Below are 14,308 nucleotides of genomic sequence, written 5' to 3'. Positions count from 1 at the left end.
CAAGGTGATCACTGCATAAACTTATAAAGGGAATTGTTTAACTCTGCTAAAGTAAACCTTCCCACAATGGATTATGGGCCCAGAGTTGCGTAATTTTTTTTTTTTTACTTCCTGGTTATCCAGTGGGGATTAAGCAACCCCCTCACTTCCCTCAGAGTTACAGTTACCTAAGGCAGTGGAGAGCTGTTTTATATTTTTGAGATGGCTAGTGTGATGGCTAGTTGATAGTGATCTAGGCCGAGGCCTGCCTGTGCTAAATGAACATAATTTTGCGCACTGGAAGCAACACCTAATAGCACTTCTAGATGCAAAAGGAGTCCTGGATGCTATAAAAAGCCTACAAACACAGATGAGGGTGATTTACCCAAGATAAGAGCTTGGGAAGAAAAGAACAGTAAAGCCAGATTCATCATTTTGCATGGGCTTCATGATGAACACCTCTCAATGATAAATTCTGAAGATAGTACGTCTCAAATTTTAAGTGATATTGAGCGCATAATAATAATAATAATAATAATAATAATAATAATAATTTATTTATACCCTGCCCATCTGGCTGGGCTTCCCCAGCCACTCTGGGCAGCTTCCAAAAAATATATTAAAATACTGTAATACATCAAACATTAAAAGATTCCCTAAACAGGGCTGCCTTCAGATGTCTTCTAAAAGTCTCGTAGTTGTTCTCTTTGACATCTGGTGGGAGGGAGTTCCACAGGGCGGGCGCCACCACCGAGAAGGCCCTCTGCCTGGTTCCCTGTCACCTCACTTCTTGCAGTGAGGGAACCGCCGGAATGCTCTCGGCACTGGACCTGTGTCCAGGCAGAACAATGGGGGTGGAGACGCTCCTTCAGATATACTGGACCGAGGCCGTTTAGGGCTTTAAAGGTCAGCACCAACACTTTGAATTGTGCTCAGAAACGTACTGGGAGCCAATGTAGTTCTTTCAAGACCGGTGTTATATGGTCTCAGCGGCCGCCCCCAGTCACCAGTCTAGCTGCCGCATTCTGGATTAGTTGTAGTTTCCGAGTCACCTTCAAAGGTAGCCCCACGTAGAGTGCATTGCAGTAGTCCAAGCGGGAGATAACCAGAGCATGCACCACTCTGGCGAGGCAGTCCGCAGGCAGATAGGGTCTCAGCCTACATACCAGATGGAGCTGGTAAACAGCTGCCCTGGACACAGATTTGACCTGTGCTTCCATGGACAGCTGTGAGTCCAAAATGACTCCCAGGCTGTGCACCTGGTCCTTCAGGGGCACAGTTACCCCATTCAGGACCAGGGAATCCTCCACACCTGCCCGCTTCCTGTCCCCCAAAAACAGTACTTCTGTCTTGTCAGGATTCAACCTCAATCTGTTAGCCGCCATGGCGACGGCTTAGCAAGCAGGCTTCGGAGCTCCACGGATAACAGGACTGTAATTAGCATTGACTGCCACCCAGGGAAGTATTTTTTCCTTTTTTACTTCTCTACTTTTAAACTTACCAACCTACTGAGATTTTAACAGCACCTTCTTGTCTATGCTATGAGAAACATCCTGGGCAAGTTCTGTGAAGCATCTTGGGCAGGCCGCCAGCTGCTAGCTATTAACTGCCAACTCCCTTCTATACTTTGTTCCTGAAAACTCCTGGCAGTCTCCACACAGAGAAGCTCTTAAATTGAACAAACTGAGCACTTTCTATTTTTTCCTCTCTTTTTTGGTTGGGGGAACCTCTCCTTGTTTACTCCCCACGGTGACGCTATGCCTGCTAGTAAACGCCACAGGGACCCATCGGATGTAGCTCTCTCACCAGTTCCCAAACAATCTAAAATAGAGGACTTTTTTAACAAATCTGCTTTTATAGTTCCAACAAAAAACTGGTTTTCTCCTCTTGAAGATGATTGTGAGTGTGGGGAGAGTATTCAAGGTGAGAGCGTGGAACTGGATCCAACAATGGGGCAAGTTGATCCTGTGCCGCTCAGAGAGGAAGGAATAACAAGTAGGGAGAGCACCCAATTAACTCTAATTGCAAGAACGGTTGAGCATATCTTCCAACAAATTAGAGGTATTGCCTCTCAAATAACCCAGTTATCCGAAGAGGTCCACAGTTTATCAGTTAATAACAAGCAGGCATCAACAGAACACCATAGTACCAAAGGGAATTGGTGACAAGAGCAGACCCCTAAGCTCAACATAGAACACGCAGAGGCTCTTAAAACAAACTCTTCTTATTTAATCTTCCAACCAAAAAAGATCTGCATGACAATTTGTGGAAGGCCAGATCAATCTCCTAGCTGGAAAGGTGCCCAGCGTTCCAAATGACATTTATCAGACTTACTTGGCATTGGACTTACAGAGATCGACCTCGTTAGGACTGAACTCTTGAATACCACAAATCAAATCCAAAAAATTATGTTAACTTTTTCCTCTACTAGACTGCCCTCACTGATTCACAAGCTGAAATTCAGATTGTCAAGCAGAGGAGTGTTTCCAACCCGGGTATTTCGCAATTCTATTGTTGCACCCTTATGTAAGATGAGGGCTGGTGCTTCAGAGGGGCTCACAAAACCAAAGCCTGGATCCCCAATGGAAGTAATGACATCACAAAAAAACTTGGCAGGTGGGGAGGAAACAGACATGCCTGAGTTGAATTCGCAGGATCATGCCCAACATCAAAATAACCAGGTGAGCCAAAAGGAACAGCCAATTCCTCTAGATAATCATCTTCAGGAATCTGAGCACTCTGTAAATCCTTTGGAAGAAGATTTTCTCAGCTCCTTTAGGAATCTCCCTCAGGAAGAGCAACAAACAGTTATCAAGAGGCTTGATCTTATGAGCCAGACATTGAAAGAGATTAAAGAACCGGAGGCAGAGATTGATAATAGATCCAGTGGCCACAACAGAATGATAACTATAGAACCACCGGAGTATTGGACAAAGATGAGATATTTAGAAGAGGAGGAGTCAGGAAATTCACCCAAGGAATCCCCATTGGCAAGCAATTTGCAAAGAAAAGGCCCAGTGATTACAAATGTGAGTACTTTATGTACGACGACTGAATCAAAGGCAAAAGATCCATGACCTCATTGAAAGCATGCAGATGCAAGTTGCAAACACAGTTGCTACACCCATGGCCACTGACTTCTTAAAGAATCAGGAGAATTCAAACCCGTTGCCAGACAACAATGAGTATCAGTCAATGATTGGTAAACCTTTGTATTTAGTTACCACATGCAGACCTGATATAGCCAATGCAACAAGCTGATCACTGCATAAACTTATAAAGGGGATTGTTTAACTCTGCTAAAATAAACCTTCCCACATATATTCACATATTGTATTATGTTTCTTCTCTTTCTTTTTTTCACTTTATTTTGTACAACTGAAAAACTGGGTATCAGATACTGATCTTAAACAATATACATGTATAATACATATGAACCTGGAAGTCCATGGATGTCAGGGAACTGCCATCAAGAGAGGGGAGGGAGGCAGGAACGTACAGGCAGCCTCCCCCCTTGCTGAGCAGTAGCACTTCGTCAAAGACTGGTGAAGCCGACACCGATCCCAGGCAAGAAAGGGAGAGTGACGTGCAGCTTCCATTGCATAGTTTTCCCAAGGGAATTAAGCGTAAGGAAAAGAGGAGGAGAGTGGGGGTGCCCCGGGTTTTATTCTGGAGGGGAAACCGGAAGAACCCACTCTCGGAATCTGCTAGCGATTGAGGCAGACATGCATTTTGGACTTCTGCACTGTACATAGTTTTGCACACAATAAAACCTGTAAAAGGCAAGTCAGATTCCTGGGCTGTTTACTTCGTGAGCAACCATACGCATTCCTGACAATAGTGAAAAATTTTATAGTGTCTTCATAAAAATAAATTATTTCCATTCCAGCATGGTTCTGATCCAAGGGTAGGCAGTTCCCTTACGCTGGGTTTGGGGTGTTCATTTCTAACCCTCTAAGTTTCTCTTCCCATTAATTCCTGTATGAAACACCAAAATATGAGAATCAAACATCACCCCTAAGTATTTTGCTGCCATTCATATGCATTTGCATTTCACTGGTGGAAAAGCACTTATGAAATTCTTAAAACTTTCTGTAACAAAGGCCAAAGTCAAGCTAAAAATAGCGGGAGAATGTTTATTCATGGTCCGACAGCAAGCAGGATTGATAGGAGAGGGGAAAGCATGAGGTCTCTTCCAGTTGACTCAGAGGACGGCGCGATGTGAATTGCTTGCCAGAAAATGAGTGCTGCTGAGCCCTCTTGGAAACACAGAGACACCAATTCCACGAGTGCATATTTCACTGACTTGAGAGAGCTTTGGCAATCAGAACACTGACCAAACTGCTGCTTGGTTCATCAACAAGTCAATCATCTAGCTTAAAATATCACGTTGTACTGGGTCATAAATATCATACAGTTTCTTTTTCATGGAAACTTATGATTTGTCTACTAAATCACGTTGCATGAATCATGTCTGAGCAAGTAGCATGTGATTCTCTGCCCAGTGGGATTGCACATTTCATCCCCCCCCCAAAAAAGAAAAACAAGATTGTCTAGATTTTGTGCTTTAAAAGGTCAAAAATGTTGTGATCAGCTCCCAACTTTTGAACCATTGCATAGTGCATCATATTTGGCCTAGCAGGCATGAAGTGACCAAGAAGTCAGCATGCAATCACCCAATCTCTCCTCCTACTGAATTTAGATAAGGTGTATAAAGTTTTAGGAATAATTTTGTTGGGGCACCCTATCAATGAAATTCTCATCAACCTAGGCCTTTTTTGGGAGATGGCAGATTGTTTCTTGGGAAATTTTATTTATTGCATACTGAAATAGCGTTAGGTTGTGAAGAGCCGCTTGGTAGGCCAGGGCACTTATCCAACCAATTTCAAAAAGAACTTTAGCAAGGAAAACAACAGAGTTGCTATTATGGGGCTCCAGACATGCCCCTCACAGGAGACCTTGTCAACTAGAAGGGTGCAAAACTGCCATACAAGTTGAGTCTTCAACAAGGGCTCTGCATAGTGTGGAATTTTATCATAAAATTGCAATTTTGATGTTAGTGTTCCTTTTGTTTTCTAGTGAAACGGGTTATTTATGTGGATTGAAAGGGGGGAAGGTATAAAAGGAGAATCCCCTGGGTGCACTGGTGTAGCATGGAGGTGCTGGGGGGGCTGTTGCCCCAGGCACACAATGGGGAGGGGGGTGCAAACCAGGCACACATACCCCACAGAGATCTCCATTGGTCCTGGTGCGTGAGTGCCTGCCTGTCAGCAGCGAGGGCTGGGTGAGGCACAGACAGTGCTCTTCACCCTCCACTTACCCAGCCTTCACTTCCGACAAGCGGCTGGGCTGCAACTGGCAGCCCCGCTCCTGGGTCAAGCCTGACCCAGGTGCAGAGAAAGGAGAATCAACAACAGCGTTGCCACCCCTCTCCTCAGCTGGGCGACACCAAGCGAGGATGCTTCCAAGGCAGCCTTCTCGCGCCCAGCCAGGCCAGGTGCAGTGGGCTCCCTCCATGCCCCACCCCCCTCAGGGGCACACGCTGCTTGCCCGCCCCTGCCTGGGTGCCAAGATCCAAGTTTTGGGCCAGTGCTCTTTGGTGAAGGGAACAAGGCAAAGATGCCCATTATCCCTATAACGTTTCATTCTGGTCCTAGAAGTATTGCTTAAGGTAAAGGGACCCCTGACCATTAGGTCCAGTCACGGATGACTCTGGGGTTGCGGCGCTCATCTCGCTTTGTTGGCCGAGGGAGCTGGCATACAGCTTCCTGGTCATGTGGCCAGCATGACTAAGCCACTTCTGGTGAACCAGAGCAGTGCATGGAAATGCCGTTTACCTTCCCGCAGGAGCGGTACCTATTTATCTACAGTCATACCTCAGGTTGAATACACTTCAAGTTGAGCACGTTCGAGATGCACTGTGGCAACAGAGCATGTTACTTCTGGGTTTCGCTGCTTGCGCATGCGCACTGAAAATGACGTTACGCAAATGCGCAGAAGCAGCGAAAAGCGATGCTTGCATGTGCAGACATGCCGTCGCTAGTTACGTTTACCTCTAGATGCGAACGGGGCTCCGGAACGGATCCTGTTCGTATCTAGAGGTACCACTGTACTTGCATTTTGCCGTGCTTTCGAACTGCTAGGTTGGCAGGAGCAGGGAGTGAGCAATGGGAGCTCACCCCGTCGCAGGGATTCGAACCGCTGACCTTCTGATTGGCAAGCCCTAGGCTCTGTGGTTTAGACCACAGCTCCACACACATCCCTGAAGTATTGCTTAGAGATTCAAAAAACCATTCTTTTTGTCCAAGTTAAATATTTCATTAATTTGATGATATTGTAGCCAGTTACTTGTTGCCCTAGCTCTCCAAACCTCTTTAATTTTATCTCTTGAGCTACTTGTGTTAATATGTCTCATGTCCCATCCTCCCCACTGATATAGCCTCAAGTGGGGAAAGCCACCACGGTGTCTTCCTTTCTAACAATTTTTTGTATTTATCCCATACCATATATAAATTCTTCCTAATAATGTGGTTTGTAAAACTTTTATGCACTTTGGCTTTCCCATACCAGAAATATGCTTTCGTGGAAAATGCCAGGAAGACTGACACCAAGACCTTCTGCATGCAAGAGCTGAGCTAGGGGCCCTCCTGATTTGTTTAAACAAAATCAAGCATTCAAAATCAAGCATTCAAAATGCCACAGGTTGCATGCATGTAGTGCATGACTAAGAACCCACCCGCCCACCTGCCATGAAAGATGGGTCATGTACTCATTATTTAATACCTCACATCAGAATGTGTGAACCAATGAGCCTCACTGACCAGTACTGCACTTCAGGCGATGCGATTGATGTATGAGTTCTGTTTGGCATATTGGATCTCAATATTGTAGCCATTCAGTAATGAGCATGTCATTGCTGAGCTATGCGCACATCATGATACTCTGAGGAGAATTTAACTCTTCCAACTTTGGGTTTTCCCCTAACATAACTGATGATAGCCTTTCTTCAAAAACAAAACCATGCACATCCAAGCAGATGTTTTACAGAAATAATAAAAACAGCTATTTGTAAAGTAAGGGATAAAAAAAGACAAGCCTTGCTGCCTTTGCTGCTTGCCAATGTATCAAGAGCTTGCAACTCCAAGCTAAATATTTAAAATGCTATGTGAACAATAGTATCAGCTTGAAGGTCATAAATTAAAACAGAATTATATCAGCAAAAACATTTGCTGGGTTCAATGTTAGGTTACTTGGCTGTGTCTAATCAACACAATTATTTCTTTGTTTAGTAACTTTTTTCCTTAGACATAACTGCTCCAAAAATATGTAAAAATAAAGTCTTAAACTTGCTTTGCTTGCTGAGCCATTGAATCTTAACCAAGGCCAAATGTTACTCATTGCTTTTAGCTACTGTAAACTAAACTGTTTTCATCAGAGGAATAAACTGGCTGCATTTAATCTGAAAGAGATGGGTGATTTATAGGACATGAGCTTGTGTTGTTTTTAGTCATGATTGTTTCCACCTACCCTGGCTGCTAAATTAAGGGATACAGTCAGCAGTTTAGAATATTCCAAAGTTATAGGGCACGGGGGGGGGGGCGCTATTCTATGGCCCTCAAGATGTCATACCCTCCAACATTTCTCCATTGAAAATAGGGACGTCCCATTCCATAATGATAATTTTACTATTTATACCCCACACATCTTACTGGGTTGCCCCAGCCACTCTGGGCGGCTTCCAACATATATACAAATATAATAAAACATTAAACATTAAAAAAACCCTTCCCTATACAGGATTGTCCTCACGCAGCATGGAGGGGGGGCGGGGCGGATAACTCCATACCCTCCAACATTTCTCCAATGAAAATAGGGATGTCTAAGAAAAAGCAGGACATTCCGGAATCAGATCAGAAATCAGGGCAGCTTCTCTAAATCAGGGGTGTCCCTAGAAAATGGGGGCACTTGGAGGGTCTGAGATGTTGTTGGACTCTAGCTCCCCGCCCCCCTGCCAGCATGGCCAGTGGTCAGCGATGGAGGGAGCTGCAGTCCAGCGATGGAGGGAACTGCAGTCCTGTGGAGAGCCACAGATTCCTCAGATCTGATGCAGGCTGACATGGGGTTAGCATACAATTCCTCTCCACGGGGCCTCCTGCGAACTGAAGTCTGCACATGGGGATCTCTCCAGCCCTTCTGCAGATGACTCTCTGCTTCCATGCCAGCAACCAGTTCCTCACAACAGTCTGCTTTTCGTGGGTCCCATCTGCTATACTGCATGTTCTTAAAAGGGGAGTGGCAGAAGTGGAAGCTTCTTGGATTGCCAGCTGTAGCTTCTAACCTTCATTCTTCTCACATTTTGCTTTCTTGGGTAAGATCAAAGGTCTTCCTGGCCAGGCCTCCATCTCCAGCCATGGCCAACCAAATGTCTCTGGGAAAGTTGGGCACAGTGGAGACAGTCATGCTTGGTCACTGGGAGCCCATTTGGCTCTCATGGCTAAGACCTTATTGGCATGAAGGTTATATTTTAGGGTCATCAGTGTAAGGGGCTGCCACCATTGGTCACTATAATTCTAATAAATGGTGATGATGATGATGATGATGCTGTGCTTTAAATCCAGGCTGTAAACTATTTTATTTTATACAAGGAAGCTGCTCTTTGTTTCTTCAGCTGCTATTTACTATTGGTTTTAATTATTATTCTATATTGTGCTGTTAGTATTTTATTGAAAATTGTCCAGGGTCTGTTTAAGGATGGGTGACTATACACTACCAAATTATGATGATGATTATTTCACCATACCTTATGGCAATAAATTTTCTGTTAACTTCTTAATGGGGGCAGCCATTCTGTGAGACTGCCCCAGGAGGAGAGATGGGAAGCAGGGCTCATTCCAACAGCTTTGCCAAAAAACCAGCTCCACTAGGCACCTCCTGCCCTTGAATTGTGACAGCTGGACATTATAAGAACTATTGTTTAAGAATTGGTACCTGAGTTTGATTTTTTTCCTTCTTCCCTCCCTGTTCCTTTTCCCTTGTGTGTGTGTCTTTCTTTTCCTTTTTAGATTGTAAAGTTGTGGGTAGGGTCTGTCCTTGTTTCAACTGATAGTAAGCCCCTCTACGATACTTTTAGACCAAAGAGTAGGGTACAAATGTTCCAAATAAATAAATATTTTTTCAGCTGTCTGAAAAAAATTAATTCAACCTACCACAGACCAGTTACATTGGGAGATTCCACATTCCAGCTCAACAACTCTTAATAATAATAATATCTTTATTGTCATTGCCCCCTCTCGGGGACAACAAAATTACTTACATCTTGCACCAGGCCCTGAGCTCCACTTAAGATTAAATCCAAGGTTGTGACCTTTCTGGTCAGTTCCATGACCAGCTGTTCTACAGCACAGCCAATTATGTGGAAGAGAGCAGTCAAAATCCAACCATGCTAGTTGGTAAGTTTAGGGGCAAATGACCACACAGCAGTATTGCTGATAGGCAAAGACTCAGACCACAGAAATGCAGTTGGTAGAGAGGGCGCTGTGTGGTGTCATTTCCACTCCTCTTCTGGGAGGAAAGCAGCATATGTAATTTCCTGTTCCTCTCTCCCCACCTATTTCTCAAGCAGGAGGGTGTACATCTGCTTCCTCCTTGTGAGACATGCGCCTGAGACTGTTTCTACGGTAAATATAAGTATTTTATCTGCATAGCTTTTAGTGCTTCTATAGCTGGGTGCATGACCATGAGTAACTAAATCACGTTTTAAGCTTACTTCCACAATCTGTTGTCTGATGTACTTGTTAAATGAAAAGGGGAAGCCAGCTTGCTTCACAGCTGGGCTTAATTTAATGAAGGCTTCACAGCCTATTCCTATATGCTTTGATTTTGCTGCCAAGGGTGGGACATTTAAACTCTGTTCAACCCACACACAGGGGAACCTGGAGGGATAAATTGCATCTGAGATATTTTCTCCTACCTATGTATTAAAAGCCATCCAACAATTTAGGGTATCTAGACATTTTGTCTCTTTGTTGTGACTGGAACACACCTTCAGTACTAACTTACTCTTGGGGCCCAGTGTCACCCAAAACATTTTTGGGCGAGGAGTCTGCCCCTTTTGGCGTTTCCAACTTGTTGGCAAAGAAAATGGCCCCACATCCTTCCTTAGCCTTCTTATTGAGCATGGGTTGGGAAACTTTTGACTATATGGAGCAGATCTTTATCTGTCCCCACACAGGCCAACTTTGGCAGGTGGGTGGGACAACCCACCTTTGAATCACATGGCATCCTTGTGACATGACATGATTGACGAGCAATTTGTCCCACCTACTTTCCAACATCCCTTGCATGGGGTTCCTGAGCTCCTGAGAGCAACCTGCGTGTTTGGTGCTCAGGAACCGCTGTGCATTATTCCTGCATCGCAGGAGGTTGCATTAGATGACCCTCACGATATCATGGACTGGCTGGATGCAGAGGAGTGGTGGGAGGAATCGGCTGGGGATCCCCCAAGGGGAGAAGGCTCCAGAAGTGGTGGTTGGACAGTGGTGAGTGGTCAGATGGAGAAGAGGGAGCAGACTGGGAAGATGGAAGAGGTGTTGGAACCTGAAGAGGTAAGAGGGTTCATTGAGCAGGAAGAGGCTGTGGCAGAGGACAGTCCAGAATCAGAAGCAGAGGTGGAGGCTGGAGAGGAGGGGGCTCAAGAGGCAGAGATGAGGCAGGCTGGTGAGGAAACCCGGGAGTCCTCCCCCCTGGTCTCCCAGAACCTGCAGATGTATGAAGAGGGTGGAACAAAGGCTAAGAAGTCTCATATTGATTGGGAAGGACCTGGGGGAGGACAAGATCTACTGGAAAAAGTTGCTGTGCTCACTAGGCCTGCACTGTTTTGTGTAGTTGAGTAAAGATTTAACTACCCCAACACCTTGTGGGCTATTGCTGGCCTTCTCTTGACACCTGCTCTGGCACAGGGTCTCTTCCAAGTCTATGATTCTCTGCAAAGGGCACTCCCAGACCAATGACTGGTGCTTTGGATGGTTGCAACCTGCGTTGCTCCAGGAGAGGGGAGCATCTGCACAAAAACCACTGTGGAAGTGGAAGAAAGCCTTGAATCCAACCACAGGAGCCATCAGGAGCTCACTTTGATCCTGCTGGATCAGGCCAGTGGCCCACCTGGTCCACCATCCTGTTCTCACAGTCGCCAGCCAGATGCCTGTGGAAACCAGTGAACAGAACATGAGCACAAGAGCACCTCTCCCCTCCCGTGGTTTCCAGCAACTGGTATTTGGAAGCCTTGCTGCCTCCAAGTGTGGAGGTAGAGCAGAGCCATCCTGGCTACTAGCCATTGATAGCCCTCTCCTCCTCCTCCTCCTCCTCCTCATCCATGTATTTGTCCAATTCTCTTTTAAAAGCCATTCAAGTTGGTGGCCATCACTGCCTCCTGTGGGAGGGAGTTCCACAGTTTAACGATGCACTTCTGATTGTTCCTTTGAAGTCTGTATCCTTCTCATGTATTATGCCAGGTGTGGGGCAAGCAGATGTGGTTTGAGGAAGATAGAGCCGCAGGCCAAACTGAGACCCCGGACAAGCCATGTTTTGCCCTTTGGCCAGAGATTCCCTTCCCCGGCTATGGACTTTGTATCCAGAGGTGCCTGCCTCCTGCTGTTTCTCTCCATTCCCCCAGGTTTCTGTTATGCCCACTCCACCTGTGCTTCCTTTCCAGATGGAGCACGCCAGCCCACCCCTCTTCGCTGGGAGGCTTCTAGCATTGATGCAGAAATCCTTACGTGCAGGCTCTCTCTCCAAATGTTTCTGGCACTTGCGCTTTAGCCTGGGGTGCTCTGGCCCCTGCACTCTCAATGCCTTGTGCTGCTCTCTCCCACTTAAATTATCTTATTTTTCCACCTTCGTCTTGGGATGAAGTTTTGTTCCGAACTGGACCCTCCTCAGTTCCTATTGGCCCCCTTTCCCATCAGTGTAAAAGCTAATCTTCCACCTTCTTGATCTTTGGTGTTAGCAGTCTACCTCCATCCCAGTTCAAGTGGAGCCCACTCCTTTTGTAGAAGCTGGTCTTCTCCCAAAATGTCCCCCAGAGCCTAGCAAATCTAACCCCCTCTCATCCAGCCATGGGGCAAGCTGTGCTTGTCTAACTGGCCCTTCATATGGAACTGGTAGTTCCACAGAGAGATCTTGGCTCTCAGCATCCCACCTGGCAACCTAAACTTCACTTCCAGGCCTCCAGGCCTTCCCCAGTTCATTGGTGCCAACATGCCCTATGCAACCACTGACTCCTCCCTAGCGCTCTCTACCAGGTGACCTAAATGATGGCAATTCACTTTGCAGTCCGCACATCTGTAATGCACCCAGCTGTGTCTGTTCCTAAACCACCCACTTCCTGGACTGCTCCACCCCCAGGGGGAGAGCACAGGAGCTACGGGAGTGGGGTGGGATTTAGCAACTCAGCAACAACAAAACTTGCTTGGCATAAATCAATGTAAAAGCAATGAATGAAAAACAAAATGTGAGACTTGTCCAAAGAACATTTTGTTTTTCTACAGCTTGCATTCTCTCATTTTTCTTTGTCAAGAGACAGTCACGTGGACATGTGTGTTTTTAGATGTTCTCAAGCTTTGGTTTTGTTAAGAGGAGGGAGAGAGTGTGGCTTCTGAAAGAAGTTCAGATATTTCGCAGATGTTGCTCTTATATATTGAAAATAATGCAGCGTCATTCCTTTAACTGACATCCAGATATCCAGATAACAGATTGACAAAGCCTTGTGAATATTGATAAGCATTCTAACCCTGTGTTAGATCTGTTTGGGGAATGTTGAACTAGGCAGTGAGGTATACTGGTTAAAGTGTCAGAATAGGCCGGGGGACCCAGGTCCAAATCCCCATCTGCATGGTGTCCTGAGCCCCTTCTAATTCCAGGGGTCCTACATCAGGCAAGGGTTAAAATCTAATGGGGGGGGGGGAATCTATTGCTGAACTAGTCAGACAAGTTAATGCAAGGTAAGTGTCATCCCTTGCCACTTACCGGTAAGTACTGTCATTAGTCCCTTTGTTCAGGAAATGGTTGTGAATCAAGATGGTGAGCACCATGACTAGTGATAGTGCCCTCTGGGCCCATGCCTTCCCTCATCCTCACTTGGCTGGTACTTTCTCACTTGCTGGTATGATCCTTGTGAGCAAAGCTGTTGGAAGTCTCATACTCCCAGCAGGGTCACCCAAGGTGTTAAGGTCAAAGGGAAGGAGCTAGACAAAGAATGATCCAAGAAGTCCTCAACGGCAGAACAGGTGGAAGAAAACAAGCGGTATGTTACAACGGCTGTGAAGGCAGATGAAGGCTGCAGCAGATAAGAATCTACCGGTTCTCATGCCAGAGGAACAGAGCCTTACTGTGAAGACTGTCCATTGGTCAGTGTGCACTGATCTACACACATAAAACAAATTCATGCACAGGCATCTTTCAAAAATCCATCCCAAACCCAAACCCCTAAACGTCCCATGGCAATCAGCAAATGGTAAAGGGGGCAGGACCGTGAAATCTGGAAGCCCCTAGTCATGAACCGGCACATGGGCGGTGGATACAGATTCAGTCGCTCTGACTCAAAGAATGAGGCAGTTGAGGAGCTCAGCAGCTGTATCCATGTCTGAGCAGCCCTATTTAGGATCCACTCTGCTCACCCCAAAAGGGGAAGGGGCTAGAAAAGGTGCCCTAAACATAGTCTGCCTCCCTTTTCCCCTGACTGGATTACCAATGCTCAGTGGGGTCACCACCAGCAGTCATAAAAGACAATTGAACTTTGGAACATGAAATATATGGACTTTGTTGGATAGCACAGATAATAAGCATTCCAAACGCAGAACTGCCACCATTGCAAGAGAGCTGTGACGTTTTCACATCGATATTGCAGCACTTCAAGAAACTCAAAGACCAGGTAAGGGACAACTGAAGGAAGAAAAATGAGGCTACACATTCTTCTGGAAAGGTCTACCTGAACAAGAACGTCAAATACATAGAGTAGTCTTTGCTATCAAAAATGATCTTGTAAAGCTCTTGTCAGATGTCCCTGCTGGCATTAATGAGCGACTTTCAACCTGTCGGGGAAAAACTTGCCAGAAACCAACAGGCGCTTCTGCTCCAATACTGGAAGCCAATGAAAACAGTAAAGAAAATTTTTATTCTCAGCTGGATACCATCCTATCAGAGATGCCTAAGGAAGATAAAATTATCCCCCTGGGTGATTTTAATGCAAGAGTTGGGTGAGATTCCGATCAGTGGCCTGGGACTATTGGGAAAGAAGGAATTGGTAACAGCAACCAGAACGGAATCTTACTTT

The 14,308-nt window shown here is 45.7% G+C and overlaps 1 long non-coding RNA gene across 1 annotated transcript in view; it reads right to left on the bottom strand.

The window, feature by feature from the left end:
* LOC310690223 overlaps nt 1-9,485 on the bottom strand; it is a 34,418-nt gene extending 24,933 nt beyond the window's left edge. The window contains exons 1-2 of the long non-coding RNA XR_014517997.1: nt 9,278-9,485; nt 9,186-9,221 (exon numbers count right to left, since the gene is read on the bottom strand). This is a non-coding gene — a long non-coding RNA (uncharacterized lncRNA). The remainder of the gene's footprint in view (nt 1-9,185; nt 9,222-9,277) is intronic.
* Between the last annotated feature and the right edge of the window lie 4,823 nt (nt 9,486-14,308).

This window comes from Podarcis liolepis (assembly GCF_965112155.1).
Source record: "Podarcis liolepis genome assembly, chromosome: 12".
Lineage (NCBI taxonomy): Eukaryota > Metazoa > Chordata > Lepidosauria > Squamata > Lacertidae > Podarcis > Podarcis liolepis.
This window is presented reverse-complemented; position numbering and strand designations above follow the sequence as displayed.